General features: G+C 43.0%; 1 protein-coding gene across 2 annotated transcripts in view; it reads left to right on the plus strand.

Annotated features, from left to right (window-relative positions):
• NPAS2 (neuronal PAS domain protein 2) overlaps window positions 1-26,565 on the plus strand; it is a 99,535-nt gene continuing 72,970 nt past the window's right edge. Inside the window, exon 1 of one of the 2 annotated variants that reach the window (XM_021413348.1) lies at window positions 1-125. The gene's annotated coding sequence lies outside the window, so the exon portion shown is untranslated. The remainder of the gene's footprint in view (window positions 126-26,565) is intronic. The other variant, XM_021413358.1, reaches the window with a different exon arrangement.

Below are 26,565 nucleotides of genomic sequence, written 5' to 3' on the forward strand. Positions count from 1 at the left end.
CGGAGAAGCGGCGGCATCCAGCCCGGCGGCACCGGCACCCAGGTGGCCACCGCGGACAGCAGCAGCGGCGGCGGCGGCGGCGGCTGGGGCTTCCCCGCCGCGCTTCCGCAGCACCGGCAGCCCAGGTAACGCGCGGCCCCGCGGCCCCCTCGGGGTACCCGCCCGCTCCCTGCCCCGGAGCCCACCGGGACCACGCCGCGGGGCGGGGGGGGAGGGTGTTCGGGGCAGCTCCCGCCGTCCCCGGGGCTCCCGCGCGGTGCGTGGTGCGGGGTCATCGCCTCTCCGCTGGCGCGGCGGAGGAAAAGTTGCGGTGAGGTCGGGGGAGATCTCTGCTTGAGGCCCAGTGGGACGTTTGCGTGGGAGCAAGGGTTGCGGCGCTCGCTTGTAGCCGTGCAGCCAGCCCCGGCTCGCTTCCCCGCAGCGTGCGGGGGAACGGTGAACGCAGCGCTCAGCAGCGGCGCAGCACTTCTTTCACGAGGAGTTGTGCGCTGGTGCTCTCCTGCACGGTCACAGTGCGGTTTGTCAATTAGCGAGCACGCTCGTCCATAAACTTTACTCGCCGCTCCGTAGCTGTCGGCAGGGCGGCAGCTTACTTTCACTCAAGTGACTCAGAAATAATGAGCGGCTCTGAGCATCGCGGCCGGCAGAGGAACTTTAATCTTTTCACGGTGCTACGTGTCCAGAAGGGCTGCGGGACTCGTGGCTGCGGGGCTGCCCAGCCTGACCTAGTGCTTGGCAGCCCTGCCCACGGCAGAGGGTTGGAGATGGATGGGCTTTGAGGTCCCTTCCAACCCAAACCGCTCCGTGATGCTACAATTCTAACCAGGCTGTCAGTGCCCGCTCAACAAGTGGCGGCATCTCGAAGTGGAAAGCCATCTCCCTTCCACCCCTGAGTGAGTGTTGGTTTGCATCCCTCCGTGGCATTAGGCTGTGTGCTGACACCATGCAGACATGGCCCTGCTGCCCTGCTGAGCCCTGCTCCAACCCGTGCAGCCAGCAGGCATGCCTAAAATTGCCTTCCTTCACTCACAAAGGTGCTGCCCTGCATGCGTGAAGCACTGAATCCATAGGTTATACTTTGCGGAATTGCAGCTGTCCCATTTTCTAGCCCAGCACTTGAAGGTAATGTTATTTTACCATAGGCAGAAATGTTGTCTTCAGTTAAAATTACCCTGTGCTTTCTAATACAATGCTCTGCTTTCAGGTGCTTATGCATTTGCTAAGCTTGAAAATAGGCTGACATTTTCCAGGTTGAGTATTTGCTGAAGACAGAATCTCTTTGGGAAGTTTCAGATAAAATGGTTCAGCTATTTCTGAGAGCGTGGTGAGAGGAAATTGCATTCTTTGACCACGCATCTGACAAAGATGGTTTAGGTATATCCCATCCTGCATTAGAAGACCTTGATCTTTGTTTTTCCGTGAATCCGCATTTTTTGGCTCTGTTGAAAAACACTTTCATTGAAACCGTTGAATTCTTGTGGCTTTGTGTTTTGGAGCAGGAAAAAGCTACTTGGCTCGGGATCAACCTTGTGACGAGGGTATGTGTCACGCTGAGCCTATGAAAATCTTCCAGAATTTGGAAGTGGTGGGCATTTGGGGGTTTGCCTGTGGCACGGCTGGATATGCCTTCGGTGTTATGACACACTGAGCTCATCCTTCTGGGAAGGATGGGAGTGCTCCTGCTCGTGGCTGGAGGGCCGAGTGGGCTTTCCTGCACAGGTCTTCTTCCCAGATGTTGCTGCTGTGGTGAGCACCAGAAGGAGGGGACATGGGGCTGTGTCTGCAGTGGCTGGGTGTGCCTGCTGACATGGAGAACGGGTGGGGAAGGAAAGGGAAACTGCTTCATTTGCATGCATGGGGAAAGAGAAGGTAGGATTAGGGGGGAGAAGCAGCACTGGTGATGGAGGTGTGGTGTGGAAGCGAAAGGCAGGGACCTTGAATCAAGTGAGAGGGCTTGGTGGAGTTGGTACATGGCAAAATTTGGCAACAAGGTGAAGAGGAAAGGCTGGAACTGGAAACAGAGGGGGGAAATCCAGACCCAGAGAAGGAATGGTGAACAGAAACATGCAGTGAGAGTCTTGTGGTGGACAGGGACAGGAGATCTTGGCCTGCAAAACCAGTGGTTTCCAGACTTCAGAGATTGGATTGTACCGTTACTGCTTCTTTGTCCTTCTCATCTTTCCTCTCACACAGCCTTCTGTTTTCTTCAGCCCCTGCCTCTACTTCTTTGCCCCATGTGAACTGCTCTGCCATCTGGTGATGGTCTGATTTTTTGGGTGGTGCTGTGTGGAGCCAGGAGTTAAAATTGATGATCCTTATGGGTCCCTTCCAACTCAGGATACTCTGTGATTCTATGGTTCTGTGATCTCAGTGCTCTGAGGAGCAGCTCTTGTTGCTCATCATACATTTTGCAGGACTTTCCTCTATCCGTGGGCTTGCCACAGACGGGATGGCAGCTGTGTATGTCCCCATTAAGTCTCACACTACGCCGTGGACCTCCAGGATTCATCTCATCCTGCAGTAAGCTGATGTGGGTTTTCCACAGGAAGAATTTATAGCTCAGTACATTAAGAATAAATCAACACAGCAAAGTCCTGTGGAAACAAAACAGTATGTCATCATGGAGCTGATGCTGCATCATAACACGTTTGCTTCAAGTAGGAAAATAAAGATCAGCAGCTGATTGTTCCAGTTGGTAGCTCGGCATTCTTTGAGGACAGGACATTCTGCACAGCCGTAAGTTTAGAGCAAACAAATGACGTCACTGTACAATTAGTAAATGGTAAATATAAAACAACTGAGAATGGCATTCAAATGTGTATTTTATGAGTACTTCACTGCTTTTCTTTCCTCCTAAGCTGGACACTAGGATTTAAGTAACTTTCGTTTGTGTTTAACAATGTTTTGCTTTCAGGCTCTTAGGACAGATGCACTCAAGTTGCAAATTTTGTAGGGAGATCATTATCTGTATGAAAACCAGGCATTTTCCGGGATTTGGCTTAGCTTTCTGTTGATCCTTGGTCTTGTTAAAACTTCTTTTTGAGAAACTAGGCTGAGGCCATGCAAATATTTGTATTTTAGCTAACTTAATTCAGGCTGGAAGTTTAACAGAAATCAGCATCAGCTGAGACTGACTTTCTTGTTCTGAGACTGATTACTGAAATTTTAAAAGGAAATGCCATGTAATACTGTTTAAGCAGAGTGTAGAGATGGTGGTGGATTTGTTTATGTAGTGGCATTACACAGGGATTTTTTGGGGAGAGCTAAGACCCTTTGTTGGGACCTGCTGCTATGTGCCTCTCAGGATGTATATATTGATATATCGCCAGCTGATTTCAGAGATGTAACAGTTGTGGGGCAGGAAGGACAATGTGATGTGACGTGACCCTGTAGGCTTGTGCTGAAGCATCTGAGAAACTGCAGACATGGTTCACTCCTTGCATTTATCTTGTGATGGCTCAAGGATCTTGGTAGATTGGGCTGAGGGGTTTTGGAACACACCTTTCTTGGACCAATACATGTAAATTCTGTGTACCTTTTGGGGGATGGAGGGATAAGAGCTGCTTTTTATAGTTCATTTCTTGTGTCTCTTCCCCTAAAGTCAAACCATGATGCACACATCAGTCCAACCCAAATGTTGTGTTTAATAACACTTTGGTAGAGATACTTCTGTTCCTTTATTCAAGAACCATGGCAGAGATCAGTGTTTTTTGCATGCTGCCTGCCTCACATGGGAGGAAGTTCCTTAGGCACCCCCAAAGCTAATTTTAATTTGGTATCAGTCTGAAAATTCACCTGTAGCTTCAGAAGAATAAATGTCTCCTAGGCCACTGGTGAGCTTGGACATTTGTCAGTAGCAAATAGCATTGCCTTACACTTTGCTGTCTGCTCTCAGTACTTTCCTATTGTTCCTTGTCCTGTTCCTCATCTACAAGCTCTGTGAGGTAATGCCGTTGTTTTCTGCAGCACATGTACAGCATGTGCACACCCTGCTCCATGCTGAGAGCTCCAAAATGTTCCAAACCTGACCGTATAAATGGTGGGTACTGGGAGGTGAGCTCACCTTCTGCTTGGGCACAAGTCTGTGTAAAACAAGTGGTCTTTTGCTGGCCCGATTGTGACAGAAAGTGTGTTCATCTGTTTTACCACTATTCTTAGGGACCTGTGCATAAAATACAAAAGTACCTAAAGGCATCCTACAAGAAAGCCGGAGAGAAACTTTTTACAAGGGCATGTAAGTGATAGGACAAGGAGTAATGGCTTTAAACTAAGAGGACAGATTTAGTTTGGCTAGTAGGAAGAAATTCTTCACTGAGAAGGCAGTGAGGCACTGGGACAGGCTGCCCAGAGAAGCTGTGGTGCCCCATCCCTGGAGGCGCTCAAGGCCAGGTTGGATGGGGCCCTGGGCAGCCTGAGCTGGTGGGTGCCCAACCATTGCAGGGCGTTGGAACTGAATGGGCTTTGAGGTCCCTTTCAACCCAAGCCATATGCTTCTATGATTCTGTGATATGGGAAAAAGGTCTAAAGGATGTTTATGTGGGCTTGAGATCAAAATGGAAATTTGTAAGTCCAGATATGAAACTTCTTTGACATTTCAAAACACAGAACAAGTGTCAGCATGACAAAGCATCATCTACCTGGACGTCTAAACCATCTCTTCTGTTTGAGTATCCTCATGTCAAGTGAATGTAAAGTGTGTTGCATTCATATGTAATATGTCATACTGACAGTTAATGGAAGTATATGTTACCCAAAACAAAATCATAGAAATGCATTGCCACAAGTCACTGAAGATGCAGAATTTAGATAAAATGCAGAATTTTAGATAAAATCTTCCATAAACAACTCAGGAAACAATCAAAGCAACATGACATGAGTGTAGAAAACAAAACAAAAAAATGGAAATAATATAAAAGAAAATCATTAATTCGCTGCAAAAATTAGGGATGTACCCACGTCTTTGAGACTGTGTGCTTTGATTCTTCCATTCCAAAAGCATATGGTGGCAGGGAGAAGATTAGGAGATTCAGGGACTGGTGATAAGAGGAACAGTGCGTCTTCTGCATGAGTAGTGACAAGGCTAATAAAGCAGTGACTGGCAAGAAAGGAAACAGAAATATGTACAATCCTGCAGTGCATGGAGGAGGCAAGCTGGGAGTGACTGCTGCTAGAGACAGCCACAAGGGCACCGGGTGAAGGAGGGAGTCATGGGAACTGAGACAAAAGGAGGTGGCTCCTTGAGCAGTGTGGTTGAATGCCAAGCTCCTCACCACAGGATGTGGATGCTGAGAGGTTACATCAACTAATGAGGTGACTGGATGAGTTCATGGAAGAGAAATCTATCACCGGCTATTAAATACAAAACCACTGCCTCTCACTTAGGAAGCTTTGATCTGCAAATTCTTGGAAGCCTGGTGAGCATCCTGAGGAAATACTGCTTTTGATTTGCCCTATTCTTGTATGCACTCCTTGACACCATGGCTGGCCATGGCGGGGCCAGGTGGTTCCCTAGCTGTGCCTGCTCTGCTGCATGAGGTGTGTTGGGGACCTCAGCACAAGTAGCTCATGGTGGCTTGCATCTTCCTGCCCCATGATAGTGTATTTGAGTGGAAAGAACTGGTTTGAGGAAACTGGTTGATATGCTCCAGAGCAGCGCCAGGGTGTGAGCTAAAGCTTATGCAGTGCAGGAAAAGCAGGGTACAGGGCTCAAGCTCGCTCCCTGGTGTCCTATTATTTAGCTATGCAGTCATGCCAAGGATGGCGGTCTTATCTCCTTGGGTTCAAGTGTGTTCAGAAAGCAATTACATTCACAGAAGCAATTCCGCCAAAAGACATTGAATACCGAGCTACAATGCCTGGCTGAAGGAGTCTCTGCTGGGAGGCTGTTGTATTGCCACATGCTTGTCCTGCTCACACAGCCTGCCCCAGCCTTAGCTGCTGCCCAGGATCAGCAAGAGAGTCTGGGGCACGATGGCCTTGTTTCCTGACCTGGCAGTGCTGCAATTCGTTTCATCTGTCCATTAGAGAGTAGGCTTTGAAATTCCAACCAAAGAATGAAAGAGTCCGTTGGACAATCATTTTCTTCACCCATCCACAGCACTCAGGCACTGGTTAAAGCAGTAATGTCATGTTGACTGCTGGTTACTGAACCAGAATTCTTTTAATCATCTGAAAGGCAGATTTTAAAGTCCGTGGTCTTAAGTACCACAGCTGTTCTGAACCAAAACCTCTGTATTGCTTAAGCAGTGGTCCAAGTATAATGTATTTACACGTAGCTTGTGCTACTGTTACTCACTAGTTTCTAGATGAGAACTAGCTATGTGAAAATGACAGCAACAATCTGATATTCAGCAATGTGCAAGTCATTGTGGTCATTTCTTAAAATTCCTCTATACGAGCTGGTAAGAAACTCAAAGACAGCGTGTAACTGAACTGTGTGAGTGCCTGTATGTATTTCAAGACTGCCTTATGTAACCAAATGGCAGGCCCTTACGCTGAGCAGGCGAGCGGCGTTGCATAAGCAGCCAGGGAGCAAGCAGGAGCTCCAAGAGCACTCCTGGATTCTGCGGATCCTGCTGAATCTCATTTAACATTATTTATAAGCCATATTAACTTCTCTTCCCAAGAGTTATCTTGGAGCAGTGACACTGATTTCATTTCCCAGATAAGCTTCACTTTTTAGAAACAGCATCAAACTTTTCAGTCGGTTGAGCAGCTTAATGTCCTGGTAGCCTTGAATTTTCTATAGTCAGCACTCATTCGAGTTGAAAATAAAAACACATTAAAGTGAAAACCTTGAACAGGAAAATACTTGTTTTTCATTCTCGTTACTAATTCGGTAACCATTCTTAAAGCCCATCACTATGATTTCCTCTATCTTGGGAAAAACAAATTATTATTCAAGCAGCTTTTATTTTCTTTAAAAATAGACAATACTGTTCAATTGTTGGGAAGAAAACCAGAGCAAGAAAATGAACTTTAACAAGCAAACAGATGGCAATGAATTTCTTTAACATAATTTTAGTCCCGCAAACAACAATAATTGAGTTTGATTTTTTTTTATCGTTTTGTCATTGATGTGCCAACCCGAGTATTTTTCTCTTGATTCACTTGTAGGTGTGTCAAGTCGTTAAGCTGGAGAGCTCTTTTAACAAGGAAGCGCCCACCTGTAATCTCTCAATCAACAGGTGGATGTGACTGCAATACCTGAGAATTGCTGGTTGTCTGATCAGCGGAATGAACCCAGCTATGAGTACATCTTGGGCTTATTGGTTTGGGTGGGATGACTCTCATTAATAGGTCATGGAGAATTGATGCAGTGTTTCCCATATCATGGATAAGATTGATATTCTTGCAGGGTCCTGTGGATAATAAATATTATTGGTGTGTGCATTGTGATCAAGTGGAGTCCGGATATTTTTCTGCTGTTCATAGGTCTTATACAAAATATCTGCCTTGTTGTTTTTATCAGTAATTCTACAGATTTTGCTTGTGGTATTTTGCCTGTTCCTGGTTTTGACATCTAAAACAGTAAAAGGTTTCAAACTGGAGGCTTTGCATTTGACATACTCACTGCCCAATTACACTTCTAGCGAGTGCTCCTTTAATTTATGATGTATAAATTTATACGATTTCTTCACGGACCATTAAGGCCACTACTTAGCCAAAATCTTCATCCTGTTCATCAGATGAGCATCTAGCTTTTAAAAGTCGCTTTATCTTTGGTTACCAAGTTCAGAAGAATATTTTGTTCCCTGACTTAGTTTTCGCTATATCAGTGCAATATCTATGAAATACACTTTCTCTGCCTTTCTGCCTGAAAACAGCCTAATCAAAGAATACTTCTGTGAACCACATGGGTGCATTTCCAACAATTTCAGCAAGAGCAATGCGGATACAAAATAAATAGGTCACTCATATTCACTGTTGTATTTGTATTATTTTTTTAATAAGAAGGACTGAAGAATCTTGTTTGTTTTCAGAGCTGTCACTGAAGTAAATGGAAACTTTACTGGGATAATTCTGGACCTTTAATTTGGTTATTTGCAAAGTGACATGAGTCCATTTTTTCATCTTTTCTCTTTCTTACAGCACAAAGGGCTTTATTGTAAGCTGGTGCACACTGATGTATCCCAGCTGGTTGTGGCAATTACACTGATACTACCTGGCCCCTAATATCCATATTTCTTCAGAAATGCACAGTCTTTTTCAACAACACAATATCTTGCTGTAGCTTGCTGTTATTCAAGTATAGAAATAAAGCTGCATTTGGTGCCTATCCTACTGTCCTCATTAAGGCAAAACTCCCACTGAAATCAAGGAGAGTTTGTCTTGACAAAGAATTACTGGCTTGAGCTTCTGATAGGACTAAACTTTCTCAGTCATTTTTTTTTTGTTTTTTCAGGTTTTTCTATTTTTTTGTATTTTATCTGTTCCTTCTCCTTCTTTTACATCATTTTTAATCTTTAGATTTCTTCATGAGGACCTTGTTTTTTATATTTGCTTTGGTCAGGCCTTAGGACCTTCTGCTTCTCCTCTTTCCCTCTCTTCCTTTCTTCTTCCCTCTTTCAGTTCTGTTATCCCCACCTTCACTGACTACAGTACTGTAAAGAGTTGCTATAGATCATGCACGTGTCAAGGAATTTCATTGGCTCTTTTAGATTACTTCTACATATAAGTGCCTATATCCATGTACTTTCCTTAGGGTGATGCACAGGTTTATAAGATTGGTGATTTAGACAGAGATTTATTTGCACAAAATCCATCTCAGTAATCTTTCCTTGTATTCTGGCAAGATCTTGAAAGTTCCTCTGAAGCATTCACGCAGGGTTTTAGCAGTAAATTGGGTTTTGAAATGACAAAAATATTTGGCACAGTATTGCAGTCAGAAGAAAATACTTGAGGATTTTAAAGTCCGTGTAAAAAGGGTTTTGTTAATGGCAACTAAACGGGAAATCTCAAAATAGATAGATTTTATTTATAAATGTGCTGTACAATGATATGAGCTTAGACCACGTATATAATGCCTTTGCACATCACTTCTCTTGTCTACAAACTAGGGCAGCTTTATAGAGAAGTGTAGGCTCTGATCGGTGATGGGTGCATTCACAGCCAGGTGCTTGAGGGGGTCACCAAGCAGGGGACTGTGCTGTGCTAAATACACCATTGCTTAGAGAAGTGGTGGAGTCACCAGTCCTGGAGGTGTCCAAGAAACATGTGGATGTGGCACTGAGGGACATGGTCAGTGGGCATGGTGAGGATGGGCTGGTGGTTGGTCTAGATGATCTGAGAGGTCTTTTCCAGCCTTAGTGATTCTATGATTGGCAGAAAGAGGAGCCATGGTGAGGCCTCTTCTGGGTGTTGATTCACCTTGGTGGTTGAGCCACGTGAGGCATGTCCTTGTGCACCACAGGGTGTTGCTTCCAGCTGCTCTTGGGCCTTCCCTGTATGCCCTGTCCCTACTGGTACCTGTACAACATCATACTTTCTCGCTGCTACCTATTAAATATTTTTGGCTTTAAGACAGAAAGCTTTTTGAAAATATTGCTATTTTCTTCCAAGTTGAACTGATATTCAAATTCTTTTCCAGAAGGTGCCATTCATGCATGTGCAGTAGATAATAACTGTGTGCCTTCCTAATGGATAGCATAGAATTTCTAAGTAATGCCGTCAGCTCACAGTTCCTTAACATGTGGATCCCTCCAGACATTCCTTTTTAATGTAAAAGTCATAATGCTAAAGTTGCTTATTCCTTAAATTAGCAAACACATTTTCTCTTTTTGTAAAGGTTACAGACATTGTTTCATGGTGTCCAAATATCTGTTGCTCTGGAAAACCTAAAACGTATTAAAAACTACAGGCTATATGCGTAGTGTAACAATTAAAAAGGTATCCCTTCTTTAATGCAATTGCTATTTCCTTTGCTCAAAACTATCTTTTTCCAAATAATGATTTAAACCATATCTGAAAAACAGATTTATTGTTGTTGACCAAATATGAAATTTGATAGTCTTCTCAATTTCTTTTCAAGATAGGTTATTTTTCAGAGTACCTGGGGATATAAGTTCAGTGTTTAACTTTGGAATTCACGTTTTGTTTGCATGGTCCATAATATATGTATTTTCAAAGTCATAATTGGCATTAGATTTGCCATATTTCTCTGCAGATTTTTTCCCACTTTGAAACTACTAGAGGGTCATCATGCTGGTTAATGAAAGAAGGATGACATTTTTTGTAAGTCATGAGTATTTAAATATTCTTCTATGCAAATTTTTCCTTTTCATGAGAAAGTTTAAAGAGACATCTAAAAAAATTCTGTCTTGATAACGCAGGTTCATTCAAAATCTAGATATCCAGTGGTGGAAGGTAATGAGACATTTCAAAATTGGTACTGTGTAATTGAGAGGGGATTCCATATATGAGATGCAAGCATAAAAATTGGGTATAGCTCTTCACAATGCTGCTCATTTTGCAGCTGAATTCCTCAGTACTGTTCTTAGAGTGTATAATCAGTTATGCTTGTGTTGATTTAATCAATTATTCTTGTGCACAAACAAACAAACACAAAAATCTGGCTAATTTCAGGCTCTCTTTGAAACACCAGACCTAGAGATTTGACTTACAAAGAAAGAAATACTATTTTCAAGCCTCTAGAGTGATTTTAAAAATGGCAAAGATATATTTGGGAAGCACCATACTTCTTGGTACTGGCAGCTGTGTATCCTTATGCAGAAGTGGATTTGGCTGAAAGACCAATTCATAAATATTGTATCCAAGGACTGCAGCAAGCTTTCATATTTTCAAGAGATAATGTAAAATGTGCAACATTTTTTCATCACCCTCAGAAGTCTCAGCTTAAACAACTTGGCCTCCCAAGTATGATGAATAATGGCCAACTAGCCAAGGTATCCATGGCTCCTTCAGTCACACGGACTGGAGATGATTCTGCTCTCTCCTCGGTGAGCCAGCACATGTAGGAGAAAAGGTCAGCTTGCTGCAGTCAGTCTGAAATCCCTCCTGCACACTGGCAATCTGCAAAGCAGCTCAGAAGGAGGAGATGTCGATAAAGAACTTGACTCCTGCACTCGTTGACTTTCCATCTCTGTCTGTCAGCTTCCAAGCAAGCGGCACAGACTGCTCCTCGCTGTGTTACGGGCTGCTCGGAAAACCACATGGGAGATGGGGAATCTCTCATGGCTCTCTTAGAAAAGTTTTCTTTTCTCCTTGTCTCTAGACCTCCCCTTTGATCTGTGGTCTGGGAAAGCAAGGAGTGTAAGGGAGAGATAAACATTATCTTTGATCTGATGGCTCCTCTCCTTCTGGGCTGCTCTCTGGGAAGAAATTTTCCCTCTTGGAAAGACAACATTTATCATGGCAGAGGCTCTGTGCACGGGAATGTCGGGAAGGACACTGAGCGTGCCTGACGGGTGCTTGACATTTTAGCACAGATTCAACAGAGCAACTTTATTCAGGTAAACAATTACGCACATGCTTTTCATTACCCATTTGCTCAGAATTTCATCTAAGTCTTCTCCTGAATATGGAAAGATTTAAGTGCATATTTAAGGGCTGACTAGTTCCCTGCTCTGACTCACACGGATGCTGCAACAGGGATGGGTTGGGTGGAAAGGGAGCAATCATCACAGTAGTGCGGGAGCTGAGAAGCATGTATTTTTCAAAGATTACAGGGAATCCAAGGTAGGAAGGAACTCCATTCTGGCCAGCCTTTTTTCTGCATTTTAATCTGGAGTTAATAACTGGTTGGATGTTTCTCCCTAGTTTTGTTTCCCAGCTAGTCTCCAGGTTTCTTTTGGAGAATTCTGTTTCAGGTGAATCTACTCTTGCTCTGTCAGAATGCAACACCTCTTGCAAGACAGTTGTCTTAGAGAACAAAAAAATAGCCAGGAAGTTGTGGGACATTTCTGGAATGAACTCAGGCAGCATGTCAGCATAGCATATTCTTCCATTTAAGACCAATTTTCCATTGCATTATCAAATGTTACCCTTTAGTACTAAAGCCATAGCTGCAAGATTGCCTTAAGTTTGCCTTAGTAAGTATGTACTGCTACTGCAAAAGATGATCCCGCTTTACTCTCAAATTCGAATGCCCATTTCTGTTATTTCCCTTTTCCAGGAGCTGTAGGTAAGACCAGGAAGCTGATCTTGCTAAATTTAACCTTTTCTGTGTGTGGATAGGTTTAATTTTCAGCTGTTGTGTTTTCCTGTACTGGTTCATGGTGCAGACATACAAATGCTGGTGATAGGTTCAGGGAAAGGAAGCAGGACTTCCTTTGGAGCTGCTATGGGTTTAAGTCACCTTTCAGTGTACCATGAATATTTTTTTCATGAGTGTCCTGGAGGACAAGATAAATGAGTCTGTGTTTTGTCCTGCAGGAAGCTGGTGAGTGGAGAGATGAAGGCAATGAGAAAATGATGACCAGCACAAGAGGGAACACAGAGAGTGAATGAGAAGCAAGGGAGACCAGAAATTTTAAGCTGCAGATCATGACAGTGGAGAGAAACAAGAGAGGAGGGATGGAGAAAGAGCACCCAGTACAAGATGTAGCAAAGTGAGGGTTCTGTGGCCAATCGGAGGAAAAGAGTTGGAAAGAGGGCAAATGTGGAACTGAGCCTGGGAGAAGGAAGGTCAGGGTGGCAACTCACATGCAGCACAGTGGGGAGAAAGAGATTGGAGGAGAAGCCAAGGATATCTTCCGGCTGAACAAAGACTGGAAGTGGGATTGGAAAGCAAGGAGTAATGTGTAGAGTGGCTCGGGAAGTACCTGGGACATGGAAAGCCAGAAATAGAGATGAGCAGATGATTGTCCTCAAATGTGAGCCTGGACTGAGTGAGAGGTCTGAGGTGTGGAAAGAGCTGGAGATCAGAGGGACAGACAGGGGCTGCTTGCTCACTTGGGCACCTAGAATGGAAGCCCAGTGCTGGTAAACTTAGCACTTCTCTACTGCCAGCAAATGCTCACAAAGCCCATAGGAAGAGCATCTCATCCCTGCCTTGCTTGCCTAGCATCCTTGCTGCTTCCCATTGTCCCTACCTGCACTGGTACACTGCGACCATGGCAGCTGCCAGAGCTTGTTAGTGGAAGTGACTGGAAGTCTGATGGTATTTTGGAAATGTCACAACAATGCCCAGTAAGGAGGATTTTCACTAGCAAAGTCACATGCTCACAGAAGCTGCATTAAATGCTAACTGCTATGGATGCAAAGTCAAGTGCTCAGAAATTAGGAAATAGTATAATTAAGCCTGCCTGTGTGATTTTAATTTATTCACTTCCTGCATATTCATTATGATTCAGTACTTAATGATTTAATGATTGCACTATGCTCAAATTTTTTTTTGTTGTTTCTTGTTACCAGTCATTTTAAGTCATATTAATTTGCTGGCATTTCCCAGTCGGTTCTGAGTCACTGCACAACTGTTGGCTTAAGCTGGGGGACAGATCAAGCATGAGACCATTTCTGTGCCACCAAGGCTGACTTGTCCTGGCCCAAACCAATACAGAAGTGACAACACTGATTTCCATGTAACAGGGTGACAACTTCAGTATTATTAAATGTTGGTGTTCCAGTTGGTCTTTAACTGGGGATATCCTTGTTGCAAAGACTGCATGCGCCTGCAAAGCAAGATGGTCAAACATTTCTCAAGAACATACCACCTCTCCTTTTTATCTGTTTTGGCTGAAATCAGGAATAATCGTAACTCAAGGCAGGCACCAGACTGGAAATTTTCAGTCCAGGTGGTTTGGTTATGGGAAAGCTCTGTTAGGCCAAGAGAAGTTCTCCTAGCTGGAGGAATCCAGCAAGGCTTCCAGGCAAGCACTATACCCAGGTCACTACCTAGAAAAGGCAAGAGGTAAGGGAGATCTGACAAGTCTAGCCATGAATAAAATTCAAATTTCCTGCAGCCAAATATGTGAGCCTTAGTAAAACCCTCAAGACTTCACATTTTCATCTCGATTGTTCTGTAGATTCATTTACTGAGCTAAGCTTTTCTTAGAGGAGCTCCTCCATTTTCTCTTGAAATCATTGCTTCTTTATTTTGGGAGTGAGAGGAAAAAATGAAAATTAAGCTCATGGTTTGTTCTCAGTTCCAAAATGTACTGTCTACATGTGGAAACGCGCAAAAACCAGGCTAAGAGAATTTTATGCACAACACTGCCAGGTCATGAAGGGCAGAGTCAGTGTACCTAATGCAGGTAGGGATTGGGAATGACCAGCAGCAACCACTGCTGGCAGCACTGTCCAGTTCCATTATTTTGACTGCTGAAAGGCCCAAAAGATAGTTTGGAAGAACAGGATACGTACAACACAAATACATGTATGGGTCGTGGCTGGTTCCCTTCACAGCGGGGTATTTTGAATGAATGTCTTCTGGGTTCAGATCTACTTTGCACCAAGCAAGCAGTGGAAAGCACGTTTAGTATGAAATGCTGGCTCCTTTGAACTCCAGCATGACCAAATTTTTGCCTTTATCATGCAGAGTTTTGTGGCTGCAGTGAGGCCATTCAATGTTATTGTCTGTCTTGCTCTGTTCTCTTCATAACTTTCCAGTAGTTTGACTCAGCACATGCAATTTTTGGACCTCTTTGTCTGTTTTAAAACGGGGTCCTTTGTGGTTCAGCAAGCTTGAGGCAGGTCAAACTAAAAAAACACATTTAGTTTAGTAGAAAAGTATTTCCCTTGAAACTGTTTCTTAAAAGATTAAATTTGCCATAGAATCTGACATTTATATTTTGAAGTGTACATACCTGAGAAATGATAAATATTGAGCACACAGTGCTACTTTCTTGCTCATTTTCAGGTGTTTCTGATGCTGTGGTATGTTTTGGTGTGGTTAAATCAGCCTTTCAAGATTTTAAATTAAAAAATGTCAGCTGGTTTATACAAACTAATAAATAATTTTTCAACTAGTATTTGAAGTCGTATTTATGACTGCCAATACAATTTCATTTTAAGGAACTATGCGCTGTTTTTGTAGCAGAGAAAATATAAGTCATGCATGTTCAGATCCATATAAAGTTACAACAGTTCTTTCTGATATGTATTATTTCCAAAATTGTCAGGATGTAAACAAACTCTTGAGATCAAACAGGCTTTTAACTTGGTTTTCTGATCTTCTAATTGCATCTTTTAGGAGCAGATTGACAGGCATTGTTGAAAAATTTTACAGATATATTTATGCTTTACTCCCTGCAGAACCTTGTGCAAAAGGAAATTTGTTCTCTATTCATAAAGTCCTCAATGTAAGAAAACACAAACTTTAAGAATCTTGCTGTAACAAATTTTTTTCTTGCTTCCTGACCAGGAGTTACATGTGCTGTTTTGTATTGTATCTGTAATTCAATAAGGTATAAAGCTTGTTCTTGAGTTGGAAGGCTTTTTTATTGGTGAAGTGACTTGATTACTCCCATGTATCAATGTCTTCAGGAGCATAATAGGTCTTGTTTCTATCATATATTTTTATGCTCCAAACCTATATTCATGCAAAAATACCATTCTTTAGTTGTGAACTGTGTAAGAACAAAGCCTTACACATTTCTCTTTTGCTGTGGAAGGCTGTAATGCACTGAAGAGAATAGTAATATAAAAGGTAACAATAAACACCTTCATCGTGTCCATGCATCACATCCTGTCAGATTGATGCATTAACTTGTTGGATTATGGTCTTCAGTCAGCAAAGCACAAAGCACACTGATAAATTAAAGTTTGACCTGTTTTCCCATATCATTAAAACAGTCAGTGGATTTAAGACTGATGGAAGGCAGCAGACATTGCTGGCAGAGCAGGCGGAATTTGAGAGCAAATACAAGTTACCTGTTAGATAGCTCTTCAGTCAAGAGAATCATTCTTTCATTTACTGTGGTATATGGAGACCAAAAGCTTCCCCATGGACTTCCAAGGGACCCAGTTGACATCTGAAGTCCGTCCATTATAGCTACAGTAAATACATTGTTGTCATGGTAATGCAGTGATCAAAGTCTGAGGCAAAAACTCAGGCATTTCTCTGGTTCACAGTGTGAGATGAAAGGAAGACTTGACAAGAAATAAAATAGAATTGATCAGCATTTACTTTAGGTTGGTTTTGCAACCTTCCAGAAAGATATTATGAATTTTAATTTAAAATTAAACTGCTTCAATTTAATTATGTGATTTCGTATATCTGTGAGGATATTTTTTGCACTCACAATAATGTCATCAGGGTAAGGTGGAGGAGTTCTTTCGCAGATCAGTTTCTAATGATCTGGGACAAAACTGACAGTTGCCCCTTGTGAGGCCATGTACAGAAATAGCTGTGAGCAGCTGGGATGATTCACAGATCTCCTAAGGGGTAAAAGGTACGTTTTCACAACAGTCTAAAGCTCACTGATGTCCACTCTACCACCAAGTGCCCCTAAATGGTGAAGGTCTGCTCCCACTTGCATCCTTGGTTTGGCAAATGCCATCTTGCCAACCCCCACCCATCCCCTGCTCCTAGCTAGGCACTTCTGCCAATTGCTTTTTGCTACCTGACCTGGTGAGGCTCCTGCAAAAGTCCCTTCAGCTCTCTAAATCAGAAAAATAAAAGCCAAAGAAGGCTAGCTTCTTGCCAAATTACTGAATTGAATCAGCCCACAGAGGGAGGAGGGACTACCAGTAAAGACAAGCAGGGGAAAAAAAGGAAGAGCAGTGGGAGACCTCCTGCATTTTCCTGGCCTATGGCTTTGGGCCTTGAGCACTCAAGAGGTAGAGCCTGGGTTGCTTACTGACTGAGAGGGAGAAATGCATGTCCCACAGGAGTTCTGAGGAGAAAGGTGGCTTCAAACCATGCCTTACTTACACCTACGCATGCCACATATAGGATAGAAATACAAAGCCCCAGTGCCTTCTGCATTGAGGCAACAGATCTTTGCCACTGGGTTGTGAATCCTCCCCCAGTGAGGCCCTCTTCCCCATTATATTGCCTGGGAAACTGGGACACCACTTTCAGGCTTCTGATTTCCACTCCAGAAAGAGCTGCTTGAATATCAGCCTCAGCTGCACAGAATATTACCCAGCTCTGATCCCTTTTCAGAGGCATCATCTCCTTTGCCAGCATGCTTACTGGGTGTTTCTAGCCCAACTCTAGTATTACTTGCTCACAGTGAGTGTCTCGTTATTCCAACACTGCATCTTTCTCTTCAGTGCTGTAGCTTAATGGGCTATATACATACATGCCCATAAATCTTGACAGATCAAACTGTGCAAGCTTTAGACCCAGTGAAAGGGGATGACTCACCTGATGAAGTGCTTGCTAGTCAAAGCAAAATCTGTACAAAAGAAATCCTAAGTGTTAAAGTAAGCTTTTGTCAATAGGGATAGATTCTGACCTTCTTAATCACAGTGACTGCATCTCACAGGTATTCCCAGTGAATGAACTGAAAATACATGCAGAGTAATAATGAGAAAGGGTACCAAATTCCAGCTCTAGGTCATCCACTTTGTGTTAAAGTCTCAAACCATTTAGCTGATGTATCATGGCTAATGCTTCATGATCACCCTTTAATACATAAGAAAACAGCTTAATCTAAGGGAGCCTTCCTGGCGTGTTATAAATTTCGTCAGTATTGAAGGGACCATTGAAAGTACAGTTACAAAGAAATGCAGTGTGAGATGGCACATGACATGATGATGTTAAAATGCTGAGCACTTAAAACTTATTTCCTTAACGCTTGTGGAGGCCTGTAGCCCATTAACCAACAGGCTGAGCTAAAAGCCTAAGTGTGGAGGAAAAGGCAAACACAAGAGGAAATTCCTTGAAAAAAAGTAAAAAAAAAAATTGCTGGAAAGGACAATAGTCAAGGAGAATTTCTCTTCCAAAGTGTGTGATTGTCTGAACAGTATAAATGAGAGTGCTGAAACCACAAGAGCGGCCTCCATGAAGGATCAGGAATGCTTTCATTGTAATTTTTGAACTTGAGCAGCATAGAAGTTGGGTGCATGTGAGCCATCAGAGATCAAGCAGAAGTGTTACATAAGCACCATGACTACAAAACGGGAGCCCTCCCTGGCTTTTTAAGAAAATACCTGCCAGTAAAGAATGGTAAACTTAAGATTATTTTATTCAAGAGTTATTTTGTCAAGTACTGTGCCCAGTTTCGGGCCCCTCACTACAAGAAAGACATTGAGGCCCTAGAGCATGTCCAGAGAAGGGCAACAAAGCTGTGAAGGGTCTGGAGCACAAGTCTTGTGGGGAGTGGTTGAGGGAACTGAGATTTTTTGGTCTGATGAAAAGGAGGCTCAGAGGAGAGCTTATTACTCTCTCCAACCACCTCAAAGGAAGTTGTGGTGAAGTGGAAGTTGGCCTCTTCTCCCAGGTAACAGTGATAGGACAAGAGAAAGAGTAATCGAGCACTGGGACAGGCTGCCCAGGGAAGTTTTGGAGTCACTGTCCCTGTAGGTCAAGAACCGCGTGGATGTGGCACCGGGGGACGTGGTCAGTGGGCATGGTGAGGATGGGCTGATGGTTGGACTAGATGATCTGAGAGGTCTTTTCCAGCCTTAATGATTCCATGATTCTATGAAAAAAACAATTTAATTTTGTAGACCTAAATGATAAGAAATTCCTTGTCTTGAGGATATTACTGTCTCATGCAGTTTTCAACATAAAGTAAATAGAGAAGTAGTTTTGTCTGAGTAAGGACTTTATTATATGCCCCAGAGGAATTAAAACTCCAGGAAAGGAAATGGAAAAATCCAGAAAATGAAGAAAGACAAGTACTGCAATTTAATAGCATGTTTAAAGCATATACTTATTTTAGAACATGTGCTCAATATCTTTCCTCATCGGGTTTTCATTTATGTGCAAGTAAGTACCAGCTGATGTATATTACTAAATCACAATGCAAGGGTCGATAAACATATCCGCAAAACTTGCATTTTTTTCCTGGACTGTGGCCTGGTTACAAAAAAAAATAAGAGGAAACAAAGAAATGAAAGTATTAAGTGCACTTTTTTTATCTCCAAATAGATCATAAATCAAGCGTACAGTAGAAGTTTTCATCAGTCTTGAGGCAGCATTTGGCTGTATGGAATATCGAATATCCAAAGGAAAGACCATAACTTCTGAGATGCGCTCACTGTTCTCATTTGTAATTTATCTCTTAAAAGTGCAGCAGCTGAATGTTAATGCCCTTCAGTTAGGTTTTCAGAACCCAAGAAATACAGAAATCAGAGGGACATGCCCAATCTGACAACATGATGGTTTTTCAGGAATGAACTCAGAGTGACTTCAGAGACTCTGCTTAGTCCTGAATCCCCCATGCAGTGCTTGTACAATTCTGCTTCTGAGTGTTCAACACATTTTTCTCTCTCAGTGTGAAATGTCCATGTAAGCAGAGGCCAAACTAAATGAGAGGACTCAAGTACGAAGGAACCATAAAATAAAGGGTCACCATATACACAAAGTTAATGAAGAGACATACCTTTCCCCTTCAAGGGACTGTCATTGTACATTTTTGGAAGTGGAGTTTGATTCAGGAAGCATGCACATGAGAAGGCTGAGTAAAATGGAGCCTGAGAGTCGATGTGATTGCTCTCGGAAGGTAGATGGAAAGGAAACATGAAGAAGGAAAGCTATTTAAACTAAAGCACAAATTATCCCAAGAGCAAAAAGGTTTAAACTTTCAGTGCATAGGTGCAGAAAGTTTAGGCTACCAGGCAGAGAAGTTCCTCTAACCTTTGGGATAAAATACTGAAGCAGCTTCTCCATAGGATTCAGGGTGGAGAAACCTAGCTGATTACAGGCTGGTAGTGAAGTTGGTGATAGAAATTAGTGTGCTCTCCTGAGATACTGGGAAACTAGAGGGGAGAAGGGGAGTGCTTAGTCTGAGCCTTTACTATCAGGGCACTTCTCAAGCATGACATATTTGATTGATTTTGATAACTTTCTTAGAAATGGGTTATTCATATGCTAAGAGTTGCTGTTTCTCTCCGCTGACTACAAAGGCCATTTTGACAGTTATCTCTGCTGTCAGCCATCTATACTGTGAATACCTCAAGTTAGGTAAGAAGAGAGACAATCCAGACGACTGAATGTTAGATGTCGTAACCTCTAACTTTTTGCTTTGTAAATCTTTACGGGGTCCAGTCCTGGAAACCTGCCTGGTTTGGGTATTGAGTTCAAAGCTATGCTTTTCTTGCTCAGTTTCTTGGGAGAATAAAGGATTACTTGGCCATGTTTTGTGTGGTTGTATGTGTGCCTGCCTGGCTATATTCTGAACTTGCTGGCCAGTATCAGTTAGATTTATGAGAAAGGTAAAGATCTCAAAGCTATGGAGTATTGTATATATTGTATTGTATGGAGTATTGATATATATTGTTCTGTGACAATATATATCAGGCCCTGCAGACACCAGATGACCTGCACAAGAGCTTTCTGACATCAACCGGTAAGACACTGGTTGGTACTAGTTTCACAGCTCACAGAACTTGGTTTATGATGTGCAAACGCTTCCTTTTGGATTTGGACTAAGTGGCTCGCATCTGCAGTGAGTTGTTCCACACCTGTAACACTGCTCCTAGTGTAAGATTTAGCAGTAAGATGAAATTGAGCTGTTTGCTGCTGATGCTTGCTTACAACCAGCTGCAGCTCTGACCATGATGTTGCCACCTGTGGGCGGCTCCTGGGCCTGCGCAGGACTAGCCTGAGGCAGGCTTCAGGCAGACTTGCATGCGTCCTCTCGTACCTAGGAACACTGTGTTTTCGTGTGTTTAGTCTTAAAAGATAAGCATTTTAAAAAGGAGAAGCAGCCAGGAGAGAAATTAAATAGGAACTGTTCAAAATCAGGAAAGGTGGATGGGCTGAGGGCCAGGTTTCCTGAATTCATGGTGGTTGCTCTGAAGAGCTCTTTGTGGGATAGCTGCACACTTCATCTCCTCTAGCCACAAAGAAAAGAAATCACAAGTGGGAGCAATTACTAGTGGGAAATGCTGTATTATTTTCATAGGTCTAATGGATGATGTGAAAGAATGAATTGTCAGAGGAAGCCAAAATCACACTGAACACTGGAGCATTTAGGCCTGCTCTTGGCTAGCTGCTGTACTGGAGACATACAAAAAAAGCTAGAAACATGGTGCTCTTGATTACATCAGCAGGGTCCCCTGATGTGGGGGCTCACACATCGCCAGCTGGCTTCTCTGAACTTTCTGAGGCCAGCTTTGCCCATGGCATGTGAGCCGGGTGGAACAGGAGAAAAAGGAAATCACTATGGAAAGGGAGGAGATAAAGAAATTCTCCTCTTGAGTGCCAGCACTGCTACTCACAGACCTGCTGACAAATACCACAGATTTTATCTGGGAGGACTGAGGTTTTCCCTGTCATGGATTTGTAGTTTTTCTCCTCCTCCACTGCTCAACATTTGAGCGCTCCTTGGAGCATGCAGGAGCAGGCTACTCTGATTGCCCTAGATGAGTCATTCTTCCAGATAAGCCTGACTGACTTCAAAACTAAAGTTACTCTGCATTGGGTGGAAAACACTGAGACAGAAGAAAGCAGATTGTAAATGAGGAATTGCTCCTGCCAAACTGCAGTCCCTGTCACATGAAGCCGTACTATTTCGTGTGTGAGGTGAAGTGCTGTTTTGAACTGACTTCAGCTGATCGTAAAACAAAAATGATGTTGTAATTGTCACATAAAGGCTCCTGACATAGCAGGGGAGAAGACTTCAATCTGTCGCAACCTGTTCTCTTTGAGGAAGAAAAGGTGACTGAGAGAGTGTTATTTGGCACAGAACAGTGAATCAGAAGCAGAAATATAGTCCTTTTTCATTTTTTGGATGCATTTACACTTGCTAATATGCCACTCAGTGCTCTTAAAAACTTAACTCTTCATTCCTACCTGGCAGCAAACTGAGAATCTACTTTCCTAGAAATGTGCCAGAAAAATGCAGCTTCTTCAGAACCAAAGATTTCAGTCAAATGTGCATTACAGCAGTTAAGACAGCAACTCTTTCACTGCCCTGTGTGCGGGCTGCTCTCCACGTAGGACATTCCAGTTGGGGCATTCCTGCACTGCCCTAAAGCAGAAATACCACCTTTGCATTTTCCCATCTCCACACTTCTAAAAGCATCCAGTCTGCTGCCAGGAAGCTAGTTTACGTGGCAAACAGGGCTCAAGCAAGATATAAAGGTGGCTATTCAGACCCTCAGGCTTCGGCTGTAACACCTACTTTATCTTTAGGGAAGCTGGGGAGTGCCAGGATAGGACTGAGTGAACCTCCATAGGAGCCTCCTGGAACAGAACAATAATGCTGTACAGCCCTGACAGACAGGTAGCACCGGGCAGCCACATCGCCGGGATGGATTTCCAAAGGAATTCTCCAATGTGACAAAAACTGAGTGACACTTGATATTTTTGCAGGCAACGAAGCAAAAGATGCTGCACAAAAAAACTCTTTTACATTCTAAGTGTAGCCATATCCAGCAACAGTATATCATTCTGGATCAGAAGGACTTGCTGGACATGGTAATGATTTTCTCTCCTCTTCTTTTCCCAATCCTGATCAGAGGGCTACCCGTAGCTATATGGCCCTCACCATGTGTCTCTCATAACATCCATCAGTGAACACTTTGGACCCAAATCTAATGTTAATATTAAAGAGTAGGAGTTTTTAGGTGATAATTAAAGGCAAGATTAGGTTTAGGATGAGGGTTAGGGTTGAAAACAGACATGACTGAGGTGCTCGGTCTGCAGGTACAGCCGACAGCACCTGCTGGGCTACACTGAGGACTAGTCAGCTCTGCTGCAGGTTATTTTTTTACTGACTTTGTTTGGCTCCATACTGGGCTTAGGGTTCATGTGCCCTTCCCCACAGTATAACTAACATACTGTTCTTCAGTCCCAATACCAGCTGCCTTCACCCACCCCTGCCAAGCTTTCAGGATTTACCAGTTAACAGTCCTGCAGCCACATGTCCACCAGCCCCTCCTTTAACCTTGCCTCTAACAATAGCCCTCAGCCTCGATGTACACTTGTGGCCCATATCTGCTCCAGAGTTATTCACAAGCCATTTGCTCTGGTGGCATTTGTACACAATTCAGCCCAGTGGGCCTCCAAGAACTTCTAAGGCTGCTGGTAGTCATTCACCCTGAATAATGGACACTTGACCTAAGGTCAAGTCGGTCAAGCAGGACCCAGATACAATAAGAGGTTTGTCCCAGAGCCTGTGACATTCCAATCAGAGCTGTTGCTTTGTGGGAATCAGATAACTGCAGATGACAGAGGCAAGAATGCTAAAAAACTTTACTAATGAGCATATGTTGCAAGCAAGTATAACAAAGCCTAGAAAGCTGTAAACTGCTTGGCATCTCACATCAGTGATTGATGCTCCACTTGCTCATCCGTTCCATCTGAACAAGTCACTGACCAGATACTGTTCTCTTCAGCAGCAGAGACACAGTCTCAAGAAACTGTTACTACTTCTGTCTTCTTAGAGTAGGGCTGCAGCCTTCAACACTATTGTTCCTACACTATGTGCATGTGAATCCTCATTAGCTTCTACATGCCTGCATCCAGTGCAGGATAGCCCTTGCTGGGACATATCTATTTGGCAAGGCAGGGAATCCATACTTGTTTCAGGTCATTTTGTCCTCATTTTGCATTTAAGCTTTTCATATGAACTGCAGTTTCATTTCAGTAAGCTAATAATAGCCCTTAAAATCGTATGTATCTGCAAAAAAAAAAAAGAGTCCCCACAGCTGCAAATTGAGTTTAAGAGTTTATGCTGTGCAAGGGTGAGTAGCGAGGAAGAATCATAGAATCACAGAATCATAGAATGGCTTGGGTTGGAAGGGACTCCAAGGATCATCGATTTCCAACCCCCCTGCCATAGGCAGGGCCACCAACCTCCAGATCTGGTATTAGACCAGGTTGCCAAGGGCCCCATCCAGCCTGGCCCTGAACACCTCCAGGGAAGGAACATCTACAACCTGTCTGGGCAGCCTGTTCCAGCACGTCACCACTCTCTCTGTGACACCTGTGACTTCCCCCAACACCTAATCTAAACCTTCCTTCCTTGAGCTTAAAATCGTTCCCCCTTGTCCTATCACTATCTACCTGAGTAAAAAGTTGATTCCCCTTCTTTTTATAATCCCCTTCTAAATACTGGAAGGCTGCAATGAGGTCTCCTTGCAGCCTTCTCTTCTCCAGCCCAGCTCCCTCAGCCTGTCTTCGTAGGAGAGGTGCTCCAGCCCTCTGATTATCTTCGTGGCCCTCCTCTGGACCCTCTCCAACAGCTCCATGTCTTTCCTGTACGGAGGACCCCAGACCAGTAGAGGAAGCCTATGTGTTGGCCCAGGCTAAAGCATAGTCTCGTGTTTGCATAAGGAAGCCGACAGTGAGGTTTTGCCACTGTTTGTAACTGGAATATTGGTAAGTCCGACAAGATCCAGTAATAAATACAGATCTCTGGGTCCAAGCTCTAGTTGTGTCCCTGATGTTAAACGCCAGACTAACATAAACTAAAGTGTATTATTCCCAGCCAGCCCTCGAGCTGGTCCTGCTTTACTGTACTCCTACTCTCTGAGCTTCCTAAGCCTTGTTTTTCCTGGCTGTACCATTTGCTTTTTATCCCTGCCAGTCCCAGCCCCAACCTCAGTTCTGGTCATCCCATCAAAAGATTAGAGCAACTCAAGTCTGGAGACATCATGAAAATCAGCCTATGGGGCTGGAGGAGCTGTAAATATAGTCCAAGGATAGTCCCTGAACATTGTCCTGTGTTATTTTCTCATTCTCTTTATGCAGAAGTGTAGCATTATCTGTAGATATGAATCATGAAATGTTTATGGATGAAGATTTTTTTTTTCTCAAAGCCCCATTGTAAAATTGGCACCTCACAGCTGCTGTCATTGGTATTTTGGCACTGATTTTGAGAAAGTGGAAATGCAGTTAGTTTAGTCAGGGTCATTGTAGTTGTTCTATTAACATGATGCATGTTTTCCTGGGCATTATCTGCAAGCTGTTTTTACAATAGAGCTGAATCAGTGTATCTAATTTCCATTCACATGCATTCATTTTACTTACCAGTGAAAACTGATGTTACCAGTCTTTGATAAGCACTTAAATTAATTCCTTCCAGACATTTCATTTAATGCCTTTCATCCTGATGGAGTTGAATTAGCAGGACTAACTACTTAAGAGCACAGAAGAAGAAAGTAAAACATTTTAGGATTAGATAATCAAGACAGGTTTTCACATTAGCATATTAAATCCATAAAGTACAGGTGTTCAAAAGGACTTTAGTTACCTTCTAGTTAGGAGCAAGCTTTTGGTATGAGCAAAACCTGTGTACCTTAAGACACAGGCTCCCCAGGTGAGTATGAGAGCATTAGACGAAAGGATGCATTCTCAGTGTAAGTAGAAATGTAAAATTATTTTCTTCAGTTTGTTAAAAACAGCTTTCAGAGCCTCCTTGCTGCTCTGCCCAGATGAACCAGTTCCCCATGTGAAGCCTGGGATGGGGTACCCACTAATTTGATACTAGAAGGTCTATGTTTGCACCAGAAAGGTCGAGTATGAGGCAGCCCCACTACATGGCTTTACTGTGGCTCTCTTATTGGAAATTATGTGTCTGCCAGTTCAGGGGGGATGACCCGAAAAGCTTTCTGATTAAAGGGCATGAGCAGCCTCTGAGGGACTCACTATCCCTTACTGGTCTCTAGAACTGGGAATCTGCGTGGGCAGTTTGCATTGTACCCACAGTGCCTCCTGGATCAAAGTCTCAAGCTGGTTACCCAGTGTAGGTGGAAAAGCCACAGGTCATTTAGGTCTTCTTCATTTGGGAAACACCTACACCAATGGACACCACCTGCAAGTAACTTCTATGTTATGTGCAAATGAGACACTGCTAATGTGAAGAGTTGTTATATATCTCACAACTAGTTACTTTTTACTGAAAATTTCAGAAAATCCAAATTTGTCCAGTAAAGAGATGTATTTCAGTTTTCCATTAACTGCATTCAGGTTAATCTGGATGCAGGTATTTACTGATAACTTCAACAAAACATTTTCTCTCTGCTTTCCATTCCCTCCTCCTCATTTTTTTTTTTTCCAGTGGAAAATAGGAAACACAAATTTGGAAAACATGAGAAAGACTTGAGTGTATTTGAGAAATATGCTTTGTCAGATTGAGCAGGAGAATGTGCAATGTTTAAAATATTAGCTGAAACTTTACCTTTCAAAGTATTTTCCATACAATAAAGTATTTCCAGATAGGTTATTATGAAGTTACTGTGCTGTATTAGCTATATCCTGTATACGAATGCTGATTTTGCAAACATTTCTTCTAGAAAGATGGATTTGTGTCATATAAATTTGTGCATTTTGACCTTAAACCTGCTTATATAGTGTCTCTGAATCTGAGGAATCCACTTGCTAATGGGTCAGTGATAGCAGTACTCTCTATTTCCGTCTTTCTAGTTATTTACTCATTAATTTTACTGCTTTAGAGATATGTCGACTAGCCAGAAACGTCAAGAAGCACTTTGTGTGCATTACAGCTCTGTCTTTAATACTAGGCCTTTTTGATGGTGTTC

The sequence above is a fragment of the Numida meleagris genome, chromosome 1 (genome assembly GCF_002078875.1).
Source record: "Numida meleagris isolate 19003 breed g44 Domestic line chromosome 1, NumMel1.0, whole genome shotgun sequence".
In the NCBI taxonomy this organism is placed as follows: domain Eukaryota; kingdom Metazoa; phylum Chordata; class Aves; order Galliformes; family Numididae; genus Numida; species Numida meleagris.